The sequence below is a fragment of the Monodelphis domestica genome, chromosome 6 (genome assembly GCF_027887165.1).
Source record: "Monodelphis domestica isolate mMonDom1 chromosome 6, mMonDom1.pri, whole genome shotgun sequence".
NCBI lineage: Eukaryota > Metazoa > Chordata > Mammalia > Didelphimorphia > Didelphidae > Monodelphis > Monodelphis domestica.
The window spans coordinates 267573223-267591656 of record NC_077232.1 but is presented as its reverse complement, the minus strand read 5'-3'; the positions used below and the strand labels follow the sequence as shown (position 1 = coordinate 267591656).

Here is an 18434-nt window from a genome sequence, read left to right as displayed (position 1 = left end):
GTTGTATGTATGATGAACTCCCTAAAAATATGCAAGCCTACCTTGTTTTATTGTCCTTTGCTTTATTAAACTTCCCATATATTGGTTTGTTTTTTTTTGTTGTTTTTTTTTTTTACAAATTGAAGATTTCTGGCAACCCTACCTTGAGCAAGTCTATTGGCACCATTTTCCCAACAGGAGGTCTCTATGTCACGTCATTCTTGCCACATTTCAAACTTTTTCATTATTATTGCATTACCCAAATGGTTATCCAAAATCAGTGATCTTTTATTGTAGTTGTTTTGAGGCTCCATAAATCAAGCCCAAATAAGATGTTAAACTTAATCAATAAATGTCATATGTGTGTTCTGACTACTCCACTGACTGACTGACTGTTCTTCGTCTTTTTCCTTCTACTGCAGCCTCCCTATTTCCTGAGATACACAATACTGAAATTAGGCCAGTTAGTAACCCCACAATGGTCTCTAAATGTTCAAGGGAAAGAATCAACTGGCAAACTTCATTGTTATCTTCTTTTAAGAAATTGCCACAGCCACTGCAACCTTCAGCAACCACCATCCTGATCAGCCAGCAGCCATTAACATTGAGACAAGACCCTCCACCAGCGAAAAAAGATTACTACTCAATTAAGGCTCAGATGATAGCATTTTTTTAGCAATAAAATGTTTTTAAATTAAGGTATGTACATTGCTTTGGTTTTTTAAGATGTAATGTTACTGCACACTTAGTAAAAACTATAGTGTAAAAATAATTGCCTTTATATGTACTGGAAAAACAAAATATTTGTGTGATCCACTTTACTGTGATATTCACTTTATTGCAGTAGTCTGCAACCAAACCCACAATATCTCTAAGGCATACCTAAATTAAGTTAACAAGTCTAATGAAATTAAAATGAGAAGCAAAACAAGTAACGAGGGGGGAAATTTTTACAATAAGTTTTTCTACTAAAGTCTCATCTCCGAAATGCACAGGGAACTGATTCAGATTCATGAAGCTAAGAATCATTACTAACCAGACAAATGGTCAAAGGATACGAACAAGTAGTTTTCAAAGGAAGATATTCAAGCTATCAACTAGATGGAAAAGTTTTCCAAATCAGTCATAATTGGAGAATGCCAATTAAAGCAATCAGTTCTGAGGTTCTACCTCATATCTATCAGATTGGCAAAAATAACAACAAAAAAAAAAGAAAATATCTGTGGGAAAACAGGCACACAAATTGCTTTGCTGGTGGAACTGTGAATGGACACAATCATTCCAGAAAGTGATTTGGGGATACACAAAAAATGACTGAACACTGGATGCCCTTTGGCTCATTATACTACTATGAGGTCTGTTCTCCAAAGATCAGAGAAAGAAAAAAGGGCTCAGATGAAGAAAGCAACTCTTTTCATAGTAACCTCAAAGTGGAAGTTAAGAAGATTTCCTCCTGTTGAGATAAAGCTAAAAAATTGTAGTATATGAATGTGATAGGATATTATTGGTCCATAGGAAATGCAAAATAGACTATTTTGGAGGAAAACAAAAAGACTTCCATGCTAGATGCAGAGTCAAGTGAACAGAAAGGGTAGCTAGGTGGCACAGTGGATTGAGTGCCAGGCCTGGAGTCAAGAAGATTCAATATCCCTGAGTTCAAATCTGGCCTCATATCCTTAATAGCTGTGTAACACTAGGCAAGTCACTTAATCTTCTTTGTCTCAGTTTCCTCACCTATAAATTGATCTGGAAAAGGAAATGGCAAACTACTCCAGCATTTTTGTCAATAAAACCAAAAATGGGGTCATAAAGAGTCAGATGTGACTGAAAAAAACATGAAAAAACACGAAAAGACCTAGGAAAATAACATATGACAATATTATAAAGAAAAACTCTGAAAAGATTTTAGAATTCTAATCAATATAATTCTTATAAACCATGGATCTGAAAGGCTGAAGATGAAAAATGTCAGCACTTCTGGTGGAGAGGTGATGAATTCAAATGCAAAATGATACATCAATCTGTTTTCCTAGAATATGCATATTTATTATGAGGGTTTTCTTTTACTTTTTATTGTTCACTTGAACAACAATTTATAAAAGAAATGGAATTATGATGTATTTTAGTGATTCAAATCAATACTTAATTTCATTTGGTTTAGGAAACTGCCAACTGAGGCATCAGGTTTTACTACATAATGAAATTGTGCTGTGTAACCCTGCACTCATGGTTTGTTGTCATATTGAAACACAAAGGAAATGCAAATAGATATTGAGATTAAAGGGGGGGAAAATGACAGTTTTTCAGATTGCACCGATATAGACTGCATTTGTTACCTATAAAAATCAGTATGTTCTGCTGTTAGACTTGCTTAAAAGTGCCTCCCTCCACAGCCTATGTGTGACAAGTGAATATAAAGCCTTTCTTAAAAAGAAAATAAATCAGATTCAGTTCTCCTATATGCTCAGGTGAGATTTTTCGATCATGTGGAAAAGGTCAAACTAAAAATTAGCAAGCCTTGAAACTTGCATCTGTCTTATAATGCACTGATATAAACAATGGAATGCAATGTAATCTATCACTTTCAAGGTTAATCTCCTGGAGAAGGCCATCTACAATCAGTTCCTCAATGTCCTCCCCCTTCCCTCCTTTTTAACTCTCTGCAGTCTAGATTCTGACCTATCACTCAATCAAAATTGGTAACTCCTCAAAATTACCAAAAATGATGTCTTCATTTTCAAATCTAATAGTTTTATTTTTCTCCTCAGTCCTCATCCTTCTCTGCAAGACCCTTCTGGTCATCCTCTCCTCCTTGACACTCTCTTCTCTTTGAGGTTTGAGTACTCAACTCTCTCCTAATCCAATCAGTTTGATATAATAAACATTTATTAACTGCCTATAAAGTTGAGAGTGGAAAGGAGATCTACAATTAACAAAGATAATTCAATGAGTTTACAATCTAAAGAGAGAGGAAAGAAAACACCAGAAAATACCAAGAAAGGAGGCATTCCATTTTGTGGAGTTAAAACCAGGCAGAGCAGCAGATGCAAAGTAGAGTGACTTAAAAACCCAGTTTTTGCCCTCTAAAGAGGAAGACATTGAGAGAAGTTTGGCCTGGAAGCAGGAAGAACTGAGTTCAAATGTGGACTCAGATACTTTCTAGCCATGTGACCCTGAACAAGTCACATAACCTCTGATAAAAAAAAATCCATGGAATCTCCTGGAAAAGGAAGTGGCAAACCACCCCAGTATACTTGCTAAGAAAACCCCAACAACAACAAATAAATGTCTCAGGGGCTAATGGCATCTACAAGGATAGCAATGGTCTATGGGGTCACAAAGAGTCAGACATGACTAGGCAACTGAACAACAAAAAACCCTCTGGCATGGCTTCAAAATACTTAAAGGAAAAGCTAAATGAATTACAAGGAAAAATAAATAATAATACCACAAAAATGGAGGACTAAAATTTATCCCTATCACCCCTAGATAAATCTAATGAAAAAATAATCATGAAAAATGTTAAGAACCTGAATGCAAGAAAAATTAGATGGGATAGGCTTCTGGTGATTATTGAATGGAAATAGAAAGGAATGTACATATCTTTCAACTGTGGCACATGGCATATTTACCAAAATGTAATATATTCTAGGATAGCAAAACCTCAGAAATTCAAATAAGGAGAAATATACACATTCTTTACTGATCAGAATGCAATAAAAATTCTATTAAAAAGGGGGGGCCAAAAAAGTTTTAAAAATCCATTTAAACCTAAATAACTTAATCCTAAAGAATTGTTTGGCCAAAGAACACATCCTAAAAATGATTAATAACTCTACCAAAGATTCCATAACAATTCAAAATTTTTAGGATGTAGCCAAAGCAATTCTTAGAGGGGAATTCATTTTGCTAAACACTTTTATTAACAAAAAAAGAGAGTCAACTGATTATGAATTAAGAATATAACTAAAAATAATAGACCAACAAATGTCTCAATTCCAATTAAGCACCAAAATTAAAATTCTGAAAATTAAAGAAGATATTGACAATAGTGAAAATGAAAATAACCATTGAAACTGGGTAATTTTTTAAAAATAAACTATTAGCAATTTGCTTAATAAAAAGAAAGAAGAAAATTAAATTACCAGTATTTGAAATGAAAAAGAATTAACAATGACAAAAAAAAGAATGTGGTAAGTAAAGATAACAAAGGTAAATGGAGATACACACTTTCAGCAAAATCAGCTTATTAACAGTGACACATGTAACTTAAAGTAGGTCAAACTTTCCACTTTGCTAAGGCCAGTGACCCCAATGAGAAAGTCAGGATACTCTTTATAATCAGGGGGGAAATAGGGTAAGGAGCTTGGGTAGTTTTAAAACATTACAATTGGCTACACTAGGAAAAGTGGGTTGGCATCCAGGTGTGACTAATCATGCCTCTCTCTGACAATTAAGAAATGTTAATTGTTTTATGAGACTCATCTGCCTCTTGTAATCTTGGCTAGGATTCCAGAATCATAGGATTTGTTGTTCCCTTGGGGGAGATCAAACTTCTCATTGTACAAGGACAGGTAAGGAGAGGCAACTTGTCTTTTGGGGGGATGGCACCAGGTTAAGCCAATTGGAGTTTAAAGACAAAGACAACAAGCAAATGTCTCAGGGGCTGATGGCATCAACAATACCAACTTTTCAACCATACCTTTAAACTAATTCTGACTAGGAAAAAAGATCCTTAGCAAGATGAGTACAGTCAGATACTACCTTGATTACAAAAATCAATATAGTATAAAATCAATAGCAATGTAAAATCAATATAGTAGAAATCATACATAATACTAATGTTTATCTTTGTGTAAGGAATAAATTATAAGAAAGAAAATTATATTGTAAGAAAATATAAAATTATATTATAAGAAAATTATTTGCCCAACTATATACCAATTCAAGGAAATAAATCAATATTTACAAAAACATACAGTCATCTGTGTGACCCTGGGCAAATCACTTGACCCCCATTGCCTAGCCCTGACCACTCTTCTGAATACCAAGACAGAAGGTAAGGGTTTAAAAAAAAAACAACATACAGTCATATTTACAGAACAAGAAATAATTTATTCATGCTAATTTCAAAGGAAAAAATGAACTTCCAAAGAAAAAAATTCCAGAACTAAATGGGTTCACAAATTAATTGCACTAAATATCAGAACAATTGACTCTACTATCACATACACTGCAAATACGGCAAAATAAGGGATCTAGCAAATTCCTTCTATGATACAGATATGATTTTGATACCTAAACCAGGGAACCGAAACAGAAAAAAAATTATAGGCCAATATCTCTAATGAACAAAGATGCAAAATTTTAAAATAAAATACTACCAAAGGAAAACAATAAAATTAAATAACTACATCAATAAAAATCATATTGACGTTTTAAAAGATGCAAACAAGCCTTTGACAAATAAAACATTCATTTGTTTCTAAAAAATCACTGGGAAACCTAGGAATAAATATACATTTCTTTAAAATGATAAATTTTACATATCTAAAACCAAGGACTGCTTTTATTTTTTTAAATATAAACTAGTATACTTTCCAATAAATTCAAAGGTGAAATGAGAATGATGTCCAGTCATGAATTCTATTTTACAGTATATTAAAATGCTAACTAAAACAATAAGGCAAGAAAAACAAATTAAGGAAATAATTGTAAGCAAAGGGGGAAACTAAACTAAAAAAAAATGTGCCTGATTTCCCCCATTAATGCACAGTTTGTGGTTCTGTGAATAGGTACAACCATTCTGGAAGGCATTTGAGAATTATATACAAAAAGTTATTGAACTGTGCATATCCTTGAATGTAGCTATATTCCTATAATCCCCCAAAAAAATCAAAATAAGGAAAAGGTCCTCTTCCCTTTTTTTAGACAAAAATACCTAATAGTAACTTTTTGTGGTGTGGAAAAAAACCAACTAGAAACTAAAGGGACGTCAAACAATGGAGGAATGGTTGAGCAAATTATGGCATATGAATGTGATAAAATACTCTATGCTATAATAAATAAAGAAATTGATAATTTTAAGAAAACATGAAAAGATTTAAATGAATTGATAGAATGAAAATAGAACCAGGAAATAGTTTATACTATAACATCAATATTATAAAAATAAACAATTTTGAAGTCTTGTATTATCTGATAAAGAATGAAATAGGCAGAACAAGGAGAATGATTTATACAATATAACAATACTGTAAAAAGAAACAATTTTGAAAACTGTAAGAACTATGATCAATATAATAACCATTCATGATTACAGAGAACCAAAGATGAAATATACTATCCATTAAAGAGGTGATTGGTTTAGAATATAGAATGAGCCTATATGTAAAAATTGAAGGTATTTGTTTCACTTGACTATGAATATTTATAAACATTTTTTTCATTTTCTTTTTCTAATTGGGTGGGGGTGGAATGGAGATAAAATAGATCTCCATTAATTTTTTAAAAAACAGAAGTGGGGTGCTTCCTACAGATATGAAATATTTCAAGCATTTTCATATGAATTTATTATATTATTAGTTTTACTTTATTATGAGAACTCTCTTGGAGTAGAAATAGCCTATAAATCTTTACAATGTAAAAACCAAGAACATTAATAAAACTTTTTTAAAATTTAAAAACAAATGACAGGGTGAATGAAAGCCAATTCTGGATATATATTAGTCATAAAAGCTTAATTTGTTTGCCTTTTTTTTTTTACCATTTCTAGAACTGTAAGACTGTTTATAAAACTGGCCCTAATTCCTTTCAGATAATATCAACATCTACATCTTTACTTAAGACTCAAGGATTCTGGACTCTCTGTCATCACATAAACCACTTTACCAATATGGAATGCATGATCTCATTTCTGGGTCATATGCTTTTTCCTCTTCTTAAAATAGTTCTAGATCCACTTTAAGGCAGAAGTTTTTTTATTATCAGAGCTCCAGAATCAGAAGAGACTTTAGAGTTCTAGTTCTCTTCTTCACCCCCATTATTTTCTGTACAAAGAAGCAGATTCCATTCACAAATTCATGCAATTTTTTGAATTAAAAATGTGTTTTGAACTCTATGAATTTTCATACATACACTCAGGTCTGTGATGTTTGGGAAGGATAAAAATCAGTTTTGAAAAATGTAAGTTAATTGGGGCAGCTGGGTGGGTAGTGAATTGAGAGCCAGGCCTAGAGATGGGAGGTCCTAGGTTCAAATCTGGCCTCCAACACTTCCCAGCTGTGTGACCCTGGGCAAGTCACTTAACTCCCATTGCCTAGCCCTTACTACTGTTCTGCCTTGGAACCAATATACAGTATTGATTCTAAGATGAAAGGTAAGGGTTTTTAAAAAATGTAAATTATAAATTTGCTCATAGAACTAGCAATAAACTATGTGAAAAAACAAGTTTAATGTATCCTATTCAAAAATAAAATCACTAGTCCACCTATAAATTCTTTTTCATATAATTTAATCCATGATATTTTTGATATACCACATTCTCTACCCACTCACACCTTAAAAAATCATTTAGAACTTCTGGGTAAGCATGGCTGCAATCTAGATGCGAATCGCTTCCTCTCCCCTGGCACTGAACAAAATAGACTACCTCAAAAGAGCATAAAAATCATCCTTGGAAGAACAGAGGGACTCTCCAGTAGGCCCCAGCAATGAAGGTACATGGAGTTTGAACACTTACACACTATAAGAGGGAGAGAAAGCTTGAACACAAACGTGAGCTGAGCTACCCTCCCCCACCTCACATACAGAACCAGAGTAGGGACCAGCGCGCTCACTGGAGACAGCAAGTGAGTGAGGAAAGTCTCTGTCTGGGGGGGAACACCAGGGTCCTTGGGATCTAATGAGGACTTTCAGGGAACTACCCCTCAGAGCAGTTTCACTGGAGACCCCTGTGCACTGGAGAGAGCACAGACTGCAGAGGCTCTTGTAAACTGCAAACACCATGGAAACTCTAGAAACTGCCTGAAGAAAAATCTCCACTCCTCGCTGTAGTGAGGGGGGGGGGGGAGGCACGCCAGGGTCCTTGGGAACTGACAAGGGCTACCAGGGAACTACCCCTCTGAGGGGTTTTACAGGAGACTCCTGCGCACGGGAGAGAAGAGACCACAGACCACGTGGGTGGGCACGCTAACAAACTGTGGAGGCTGGGAAGAACCAGTCTGAGGCAAAAGCACCACCACTTAAATCCACAGAAAATCTGTCCATCTCACTCAGACCTCTGACTAAAAAGGAAAGGGAAAATCACCAAAGGGATGGCTCACACTGCCCAAAATCAACCCTCCAAGAAGAAAGGGAAAAAAGTGACTATTGAAAACTTTTATGGAGGGAAAACCCAGGCTACAGAGGAAAAAGAGGATGAAATTCAAACAAAATCAAAACATGCTCCCCAAAATGGAAATTATCCACAAGCTTTGGAAGAACTCAAAATGGAACTTATCCATAAGATGGAAACCTTTTGGCAAGAAAAATGGGAAAAAATTTCAGAAAGAGATCAACAGTCTGACAGACAAGAACTCACAATTGGAGAAACAGCTGGAAGCCTCAAACAGAAGGGCAGACCAAACTGAAAAGTAAAACCAGTCCTTAAAGACCAGAATTAAGCAACTGGAAGACAATGATCTTGCAAAACAGCAAGAATTAGTAAAGCAAAGTCAAAAAATTCGTGAATTAGAAGAAAACATAAAATATCTCACCGACAAGGTGACAGACCAGGAAAACAGAGGAAGGAGAGACAATTTGAGAATCATTGGTCTACCTGAAAAACCAGAGATTAACAAAAATCTCAATTCCATACTACAAGAAATCATCTAAAAGAATTGCCCTGATATTCTCAAACAAGGAGGCAAACTAGAAATCGAAAGAGTTTATAGAACACCCTCTATACTAAATCCCCAAAAGACAACCCCCAGGAATGTAATCGCCAAATTCAAGAGCTTCTAAGCTAAGGAGAAAATCTAAGTACAGGCTTATTGACTTCATACTATTACCATTTATGAGACTTTCATATTTCTAACACTTAGGTTTTATAAATTATCTAATTGATACAGAATACTATAAATAGAAAAGGAGGCAGTTAAACATTCTTTAAAGAGTAAGAATTCTTAAAATTCCTTTCAAAGTAAGAAAAGATTTGCAAAACCATTTAAATAATGTAAGGGAGGAGGGAAAAATAATCATTTATAGAGATATAAATAGGAATAAAAAATGTTAAATTCTTCTTTTGTGTACCTTTACAGTCAATCAGTTGATTATCAGAAGGTGTATAAAATGAAAGGTAAGTTCCTTTTTTATTAACTATGTGAAAATGAAGTTAAGAAAGGCAAGAAGTTAAGGAAGAACAAAGACCATGCCTAGCTTCCTTACAGTGAATATATGTGTGTGCACATATATTATATATGTTTATACACACACACATATATATATACTCAATCTAGCATTCAATTTGAGAACTCTTTAGTTAGTCCAAGTCATGTTCCAGTAACTATGGTAGGTACTAGAAATATAAATCTGCAAAACAATAAATTCCCTTCCTTGGAGGGACTTGCAACCTAACCAGGGAATAAGTCATTTTCATAAATATTTTAAGAACTTTGATGAATGTATGATCTCATCAGTGTGGGTAATCCATCACACAGGGCAGAGAACAACTTCTCTGCCCAAGTATTCTCTACAACTCTATCCATGTTCCCCTCTATGAGGGGATAACTCAGGCCTCAACAGGGTGCTGAGAACCCACCCCAAGATCTCTTGGTATTGCACATATACCAATGGAACACAAAATCTCTAGCATTTATAATCCTTTTCTCCACTAACATAGCCATTATCCAATTTTAGGATGTCCCCATCTCCCACCTGGATGGACTATTTAGGCAATAACCTCCTACTTAGTCTCCAAACAGTCTGCTTTTTCCCTCTCTAGTACCTCCTTCTCAAAAGTGCAAATTGATCATCTGAAAACACAAATCTGACCATATAACTATCTACTCAAAATATTCACGTGGTCTCTGGAGGAAAATATAAAAGTCCTCTGTATGATATTTAAATCTGTCCATAATTTGATTCTCACATGCTTTTCTGGTATTATTTCATATTATTCTTTGTAAAATTATCAAGTTTGAGTTCTCTGAAAAGAAAAAATTTTAAATCAAATGGACATCCCATAGCCACATTCCCCATCTTTGTTCATATTTTATGATGAACAATATCAGTTCTTTGGTCATTTTTATTACTTTACATTCTAGATCATATTTATTACTTCATACTTATATTCCTCTCACTAGACAGAAATATAAAAGCAGAACAGATAAAAGATAAAAACATATGAGATTTTTGCTTTGGAATCTAGATCTAGAAAGGATTTTAGAATCTAGCTCAACCAACTCCTACTACCTCATTTTATAAATGAGGAACCTGAGATTTAAGAAGGGTAAGTGACTTGCCCACAGTCATACAGTTAAGTCAGAAGTAGTAAGTATTAGAGAAAGAGTTTGAATTGGATCCTCAAATTCCAGAGCCAGTGTTCTTAGCACTCAAGCATAGCATTCTTTATAATGATGCACTGAAAAAAAGGAGAGAAAATCTTATTTATTTACTTTTCTGAGTATTCATCTAAGTGTAACAGAAGAGGCAACTAGATGGTGCAGTGGAGAAACCACTAGGGCTGGAGTCAGGAAGACCTGAGTTCAAATCCAGCCTTAGACACTTAATAGCTGTATGACCCTGGACAAGTCACTTAACCCCATTTGCCTCAGTTTCCTCATGTGTAAAATGAGCTGGAAAAGGAAATAGCAAACCATTCCAGTCCCTTTACCAAGAAAATCCAAAATGAGGTCAGAAAAAGTTGGACACTACTGAAACAACTGAACAGGTAAAACAGAAAATAAGTGTACAATGCTCAAAGGAATAAAACAAATGTTGGCTGTGTAACAAACACCATCTTCTCACCATGCCTCTTCCATAAAGACCATACATACTATTAATGTACATTTCCTTTTTTGACAGGATTATTGGACTAATATGACAAAATGATCTGTGTGACTCTGGACAAATTATTTAACATCTCAGTGTTTTAGGCAACTTTCTAAGACTCTAAGTACCCAAACTATATTGGAAGGAGGGGGTTCTATATATCAGTGAAATTACAGTCTTTATCTCATTCTATCAAACTAAAATATGAAGGCCATGTTGTAGATATAGTCTATGTAGTAAGCAAGGTTTTCAAGAAAGTCCATCATAGGGATGTCCCACAATTGGGGAATGGCTGAACAAATTGTGGTATATGTTGGGTGATGGAATATTATTGTGCTAAAAGAAATGATAAGCAAGGTGAGTTTAAAAAGCTGGAAAAATCTATATGAACTGATACAGAGTGAAATAAGCAGAACTGGGAGAACATTGTACACAGTATCAGCAGCTTTATATGATGATCAACTGTGAAAACTTGGCTATTCTCAGCAAAGCAGTGATCTGGGATGATCCTAAAACACTTATGACAGGGAATGCTATCCACCTCCAGAGAAAGAACTGTTGAAGTTGGATAGATGTGGATCAAAGAATATTATCTTTCACATGTATTTATGATTTTATTTGGGGGTTTTGGTTTTATATGAGTGTGCTCTTATGGAAGTGTGCTTTGCATGATAATAAAAAATTAATTTAATTTATAAAAAGAAAGTACATCATACTATTCTTATAGAGAAATAGAGATTAAAATATATAATCAGACAGATTTGGAAAGGTTTGGATGATCTGAAGCAGAGAATCGCTATTAATGGTTCAATGTCAGTGAGGTCTCCAAAGGAGTGTCTAAGGGATCTGTGTTTGCCCTTTTATGGTTTAACATTGTTATCAATAATTTGGTTAAAGAAATAGATGGCATGCTCGTCACATTCACAGATGACAGCGAGTTTGAAGAGGCAGCTAACAGTGGATGACAAGGATCTTGACAGGTTAGAGAATTGGGTTAAATCTTCTAAACTGAATGGAATAAAAATAAATGTAAAGTCATGTGCTTTAATACAAAAAAATTACTATTGGGGTTACTCATGCCATCCCTCAATTGGCTGGTTAGGTCTATTCAGCTGTACTGTCATTCCTCAAAAGCCATTTAAAACCAAATAATTCTTTCCCCATTAACACTCCCCTTCCCATGAAGATTAGATGCTCTGTAGACTTGGTGACAGTTTTCTGAAGCCCATAAGAGCTACCCTGTTGACCCAAACAGAGCCTAAGGCTGACCCAAGCCCAATATGACAAAAACTTAGCTCTAGTCTAGTAGGAAAAACAGCCTCAGGACATTTCAGGCATTCGAGGTCTCAATAACATAAGTCTAGTGGCAGGAGAAAGGCCCTAGACAAAATCCAATTTTCTGACAGGTATAAAAGTAGAGATAAGACTTAACTCCCATTGCCTAGCCCTTACTAGTCTTCTGCCTTGGAACCAATATTGGTTCCAAGGCAGAAGGTAAGGGTTATTTTTTTTTTTAATGTATAGATAAGGCAGAGGATCCTCACATCTTGAATATCCAAGTCTAGTCAAGCAATATGGCGCATATGTTGCTCAAAAATCTTGAGTGACTCTTTATTACTTCTATAAAATACAAAGGCTTCTGTCTGGGTTTTTAGCTTTCCTAGATAATTTCACATTATTCCCTCAACTTCTCTACTCCCTCTCCTTTCCCACAAAATAAGATATGGTAAGTCCATTAGAGGTTTTTGACCAAAGTACTATGTAATAGAGAAGATGGGATGTTGGCATGGGATAGTAAGGAGGAAGAGAGAAGACATGGAATTTGGGGTTGGGTTTTTTAAAATGAGTGGGAATTCAAATGGAAATTGAGAAAGAAGATGTGTTCCTAACATATAAGAAGTTTACTATTAAAACTGTTTTAAGGCACCATGAACTATGCTCATGTAAGATGGGGTCTTAATGGATAAATGTTGTATATGTTCTGACTATTCCACTGACCCACTGTTCCCTATCCCTCTACCTCTTTTCCCTGAGACATAACAATAATAAAATTAGGTCAATTAACAACCCTAAGTGTTCAAGTGAAAGGAAGAGTCAATGATTAAGAAAGCTTCCTTGTTGTCTTATGTTTGTAGCCAAGACCCTCCACCAGCAAAAAGATGACATCCCAGTGGAGGCTCAGATGAAGGTTAGCATTTTTTAACTAAAAAGCATTTTGAATTAAGATATGTACATTTTTTAGACATAACTCTATTGTGCACTTAATAGACTACAGTTTAATAGAAACAAAACTTTGATGCACTGGGAAACCAAAAAATTCATGTGATTCACTTTACTGTGGTGGTTTGGAACCAAATGTGCAATATTTCCAAGATCTGCCCTTATGTGGATGTGAACCAGCCCTCCTCCTCCTCTCAAAGCTCCCCCTGCATCAGAATATGCACAATAAATATAGTACTTACATTTAAGAAGCCTGGAGGCTTGCTTGTGGATATGGGGATTTGGAAGACAACAGCTTGGGAGCTTTTAGGAAGTGGAGCAGCTTTCTAGCTGTTTCTCAAAGAAAAAATCTGCGAAATTTGCATTCTGTTCAAATTGTTCCCTAATATATAAATTGTGTAGAAACAAATTCACTTTTTCCAAACAAGCATTATAGCACAACTGACAGAATCAGCACAGAAGTGCATTGCAGAGGAGATGTAGAAGATGTAAGCAGAGAACCTTATGACTGGAAAAGGAGGGAGAGCGGACAGAGCGAGTTCAAGTAATAAACAGTGGACAGAAGAGCAATGCCTAATTAACTGATAAAGAGTTAAGGAGAGGGGTAGCTAGGTGGCTCAGTGCATAAAGACCCAGGCCTGGAGACAAGAAGGTAAGGGCTTAAAGGTAAGATGGAAGGAAAAGGGTTTTGGTTTGTTTAAAAAACCAAAAAAAAAGATTATAAGCAGACAGTTCTTTAGGGAAGAGATCCAAGGGGCTTGATGCCTCAGCAGCCAGTGGCTTCCAGGACACAACAGGCACTATTTGAGCCTAACTCCTTGTGCCCTTTGGTGGGTCAGAGCGGTGCCGTGGTCCTGACATCTCTCTCCCTAGGAGAGGCTTCCCGCTGCCCTACTGTCCTGAGGCAGGTGCTGGTCCACTTACAGTTGGTGAGGTCAGGAACATGGGCAAGCTCAAGCAACTCCAGAGGATTCTGGCTAATCAGATCAGGGCTCACATTCCCCTTTCTGCCAGTGGTCATCCTCTCCAGTCTAGACAGTTCCTCACTCTGCTAGTCAGCCTCCTTTACTGGACTCCAAAAGCTCCTGAAAATTTGAATTCATAAAGTTTCTACAAAGAGTAGGAATTTCAACCCAGGATTGCCCACTTTTGACAAGTGAAAGACAAAAACACACAAACCCAGAGATTCCTTTGGCCCCTACCAAGTCTAAGAAGGAACCATTTCTTTTCATGTTAGGAAAGTCCCAGAAAGATAGAGAGAAAGAATTATAGTCCATAGTTGAAGTCTGTAGTCTGGAATGTACTGGCTTGATTTAAAAGGTCAGTTTTCAAATTATAATGAATACTTGAGAGTTACTAATTACGAGGAATGGGTTTTAATAAGGGGGCTCATTTTTACTAAGGATTCAATTTCTTTTCAAAAAATTTAGCTTATTTTGTAAACTGTTATTAAGTGGAAGATTTTTTTTTCCTGGTTGAGGTCTCATTCTGTCATCAAGAGACAAAAGGGACTTATTTTTCAGTCTCACTCACCCTCTAGTTTACAGATAACATTGCCCATATCATGTAGAGGATTCCAGACAAATATAAAAACATGGTCTATGAAGTCTGAAATTCTCAACTTTCAGGTGAGTTAAAATGTTATCTTAAAGTTAAAAAGTTATTTTTTATTTTATTTTATATTATATTAATTTTTATTAGTATAATATATAATATTAAAATAAAATTAATATTTTATTTTATATTAATTTTATTATAATACATAATATTAAAATAAAATTAATATTTTATTTTATATTAAAAAATGAGTTAAAAAGTATCTTAATGTTCTTCCCATAGTTCTGTTGTTTAGAGGCTCTGAATTGGAAAGAATACATGAAATATGAAGAGTGAAACAAGTAGAACCTAGAGAACATTCTATACAGCTACAGAATATGAATACAGAAAAACACTAAAGAATGACTATGAATATTCACCTCCAGAAAATGAACTGAGAAGTAGAGACCCAAAAGGCATAATATATATGCGAATGATGCTTTTTTCTTTGGTGTGGGGAGGCAAAGAAGGAGCTGAGGTTTAAAAAAAAATAAATCAACCAACCAAAAAGCCTAAATAAATAAATAAACAACATTAAAGAAAATAAGATGTCACAAATGAGCTGGACATTTTGTGAACATTAGTCTAGGACAGAACTTTTTTGGCAAAAGAATCTCCAAGGGAAAATGTTTCCCAGTAGTAGATGCCTTCATGGCATGGCTAAGACAACAGAATAAGAAATATGCTGTTTAAATGGATATTTGTGGTTAGTTGGCTGAAATGGGCCAAACCAAGGAAATTATAATATATTGACAATACTTATCCTTACATTGCCTTTGTTTTGCTATTGTATTCAATATTGACTAATGTTTTTAATCTCCCTGTGGAAATGCTTCTCATGAATCCATCTAGAAAGGAGATTGATAGCATGAATAAGAATATGGTGGCAGATTTACATTTCATTTTCATCTGTGACAAAAAGAAGGAAATGTCAGAAGAGTTTTCTTAAGTTCTTCTTCTATGTGGCTCCAAAATGGTCATTATAATTGTAAAGAATGATATTCTTTTCACATGCTCTGGTTTCAGACAAACTAGACTGTTATTCAATCTCACCTTGCTATCTCTGCTCATTTATCCAGGTCATGGCCACTTCCTGGAGCTGGAGCTCTGGTTTTTGAAATCATTCACCCACTTCTGGGAATAGTTCAAGTGTCAGGAAAAGCTCCTCTCATCCCCCCACCCCACCTCAGCTCAATCAAGCATAAACTCCTTACATTTTCCTCTAGCACTTTGTCTTCATACTTCTATTGCCCCATATCACCTGTTCTTTAAAAATAAAATGTGCAAATCCTACTCAAGCAGATTATAGACATTTTAAATTGTCACAAAGTATGACTTATTAAAATACTAAAAAGAACTATTCAACAATTTTCTAATATGAAAATACATGGGGGGAAAGCAAAATTAAAGTTACATTAAAAAGAGCTTGTAGGTAGCATAGTAATTAGAGAGTCAGGAGGATCTGAGTTCAAATTTGACCTCAGACACTTCCTAGCTCTATGACTCTGGGCAAGTCACATAAGTCCAATTACCTGGCCCTCACCACTCTTGATACTAAGACAGAAGGTAAGGGTTTTTAAAAAATATTTTAAGAGATAGCAAAGAAGAATTTGAAAAGCAGAAAGATAAGGAATCAATATGAAATCTCAGTCAACAATTTTGTCTCCAGCTTAACTTTCCTGGTTCTGTCTTTATGCCTTGATTAACCATCACATTAGCATCTTACAAAGCAAAAACATTTCTGAAATAGACCAAACTAATTCTCATTGAAAACCGGTTCTTTTCTTCATTATGAGAAAATGGATATGCACACAGACCTAAACAATATTCTAATATATTCCAGTAGACCTATGATCTTCTCAAAATGTGCATTTTTCCCATGATGTAGTGAGCAACAGGAACACATACAATACTCCATTTGGCTACTCTCAATCAATGGGAGCAGCTAGGGAGCTCAGTGGATTGCGAGCCATGCCTAGAGCTAGGTGTGAAATTGGAGAGCAGTGAATAGGGATATAAGGGGAAATGACTGATAGCAGAATGGAACTGAATAGGAGAGCAGTTGGAATAGCAAGTAAATAAGACTAGTGAGACAAGGAGGGAAAATAAGATTGGAGACAAGGGCCATCAGAAAGAAGATAAGACGAGTACAAATGTAGACTCGAAAAATAGCAACCCAAGATAGAAATGGGATAGAGACAAACATGAAATTCTAGAGAAGTTCCCCAACTGTCCATTGAGCATCTCTGGGACTTCCTGCCTTCAAAACTGAACTCAAACCAAGCAGGATTATTAGAAACAATCATCTTACTTCCACTCTCTGACATTTCAAAACATAAACATGAGTAGGCAATGACATAATTTTAATGTAAATCAAATTTTAATTTTAATCAATTCTGTATTTCTAAATCAAGTAGAACATTTACATATGATGTCCCATAGAGTGGTACAAGTATTTTAAGGTACAAGTTTTAGATTATGAGAATTAATAACAACAAAGGTCGCTTTAAAGATTTCTAATTTCCTCAATATTCTCTCCATAGACATAGGTTACAATGCCTCCCATTGATGCTTTTGTACCTAGTTTTCTAGAATAAAAATAGCTGAAAAATTCATTGCTCACCCTTGCCTTTCAGAATTGAGCTACAACAGTCCTAATATAATCAATGCACCAAAGTCTTTCTAGAATCTTCCATAATGTAGATTTTACTGATTTAGAGTAATTTCCCTAACATGGTGAGGCATTAGCATACAACTATATAAAGGTAACCTTGATGTTAAAAACCCATTTAAACTTATGGTAAGAATTTTGTCATTGTTAGTGGTATCTGACTCTCTTTGACCACATTTGGGTTTTCTTGGCAAAGATATCACTCATTTTAAAGATGAGAAAACTAAAGCAAACTAGATTAAATGACTTGCCCCAGTCACAAAAAGCTAATAATCAAATCTGAGATTTGAGCTCAGGAAAATGAGTCTCTCTGATTCCTGCCCCAGCATTTTATACACTGGAGCACCTAGCTGCTCCAATAAATTTAGTGAATGATAGTAGCCTTGTTTAGCACTAAGATAGATGTGTGCTGCCCTCATTTCTAGAACATGAAACATTCTTAGAAATTTAATTTTGTAAAAACCCTAACCAGAATGCTTTTGAATGTCATTATGATTCCATCAACTTACTAGCCTGAATTGTGATAACAATTTAACCCCAAAAGGTAAACATCTTCAAAGAGCCTCATAATTTCTTTGAACAGTGAAGAGATATTTAGGAAATAGTTCAAATAAAATTTTATCTATGAATCTGGGGGATGAAAGCAGCAGAAGAAAATTAGCATTTGTTTTTCATTAGCATTTCTTTCCTTTACTAATTTCTCATTTCTCAGAGTATTTGTGTTCCTGATATGTAAATATATTTTTTATATCATAAACTTTTCAGAGGATCTTCAGTATGAGAAGGCAGCATATGCAATACTGGAAGATCTATATAATGAGCAGACTACAATTTCAATTTTGTTTTTCCAGTACTTATAATCAGTCGTTCATTCAACAAGCATTTGTGAAGACCTTATTGTATATCTGACACTGCTAAGTGCAGGGGATATTTTTTA

At 35.0% G+C, this 18434-nt stretch overlaps 1 protein-coding gene across 10 annotated transcripts in view; it reads right to left on the bottom strand.

Moving 5' to 3' along the window:
- The window catches only part of MAPK10 (mitogen-activated protein kinase 10), a 154079-nt gene that overhangs the window by 114406 nt on the left and 21239 nt on the right, over positions 1-18434 (bottom strand). The window lies entirely within an intron of this gene.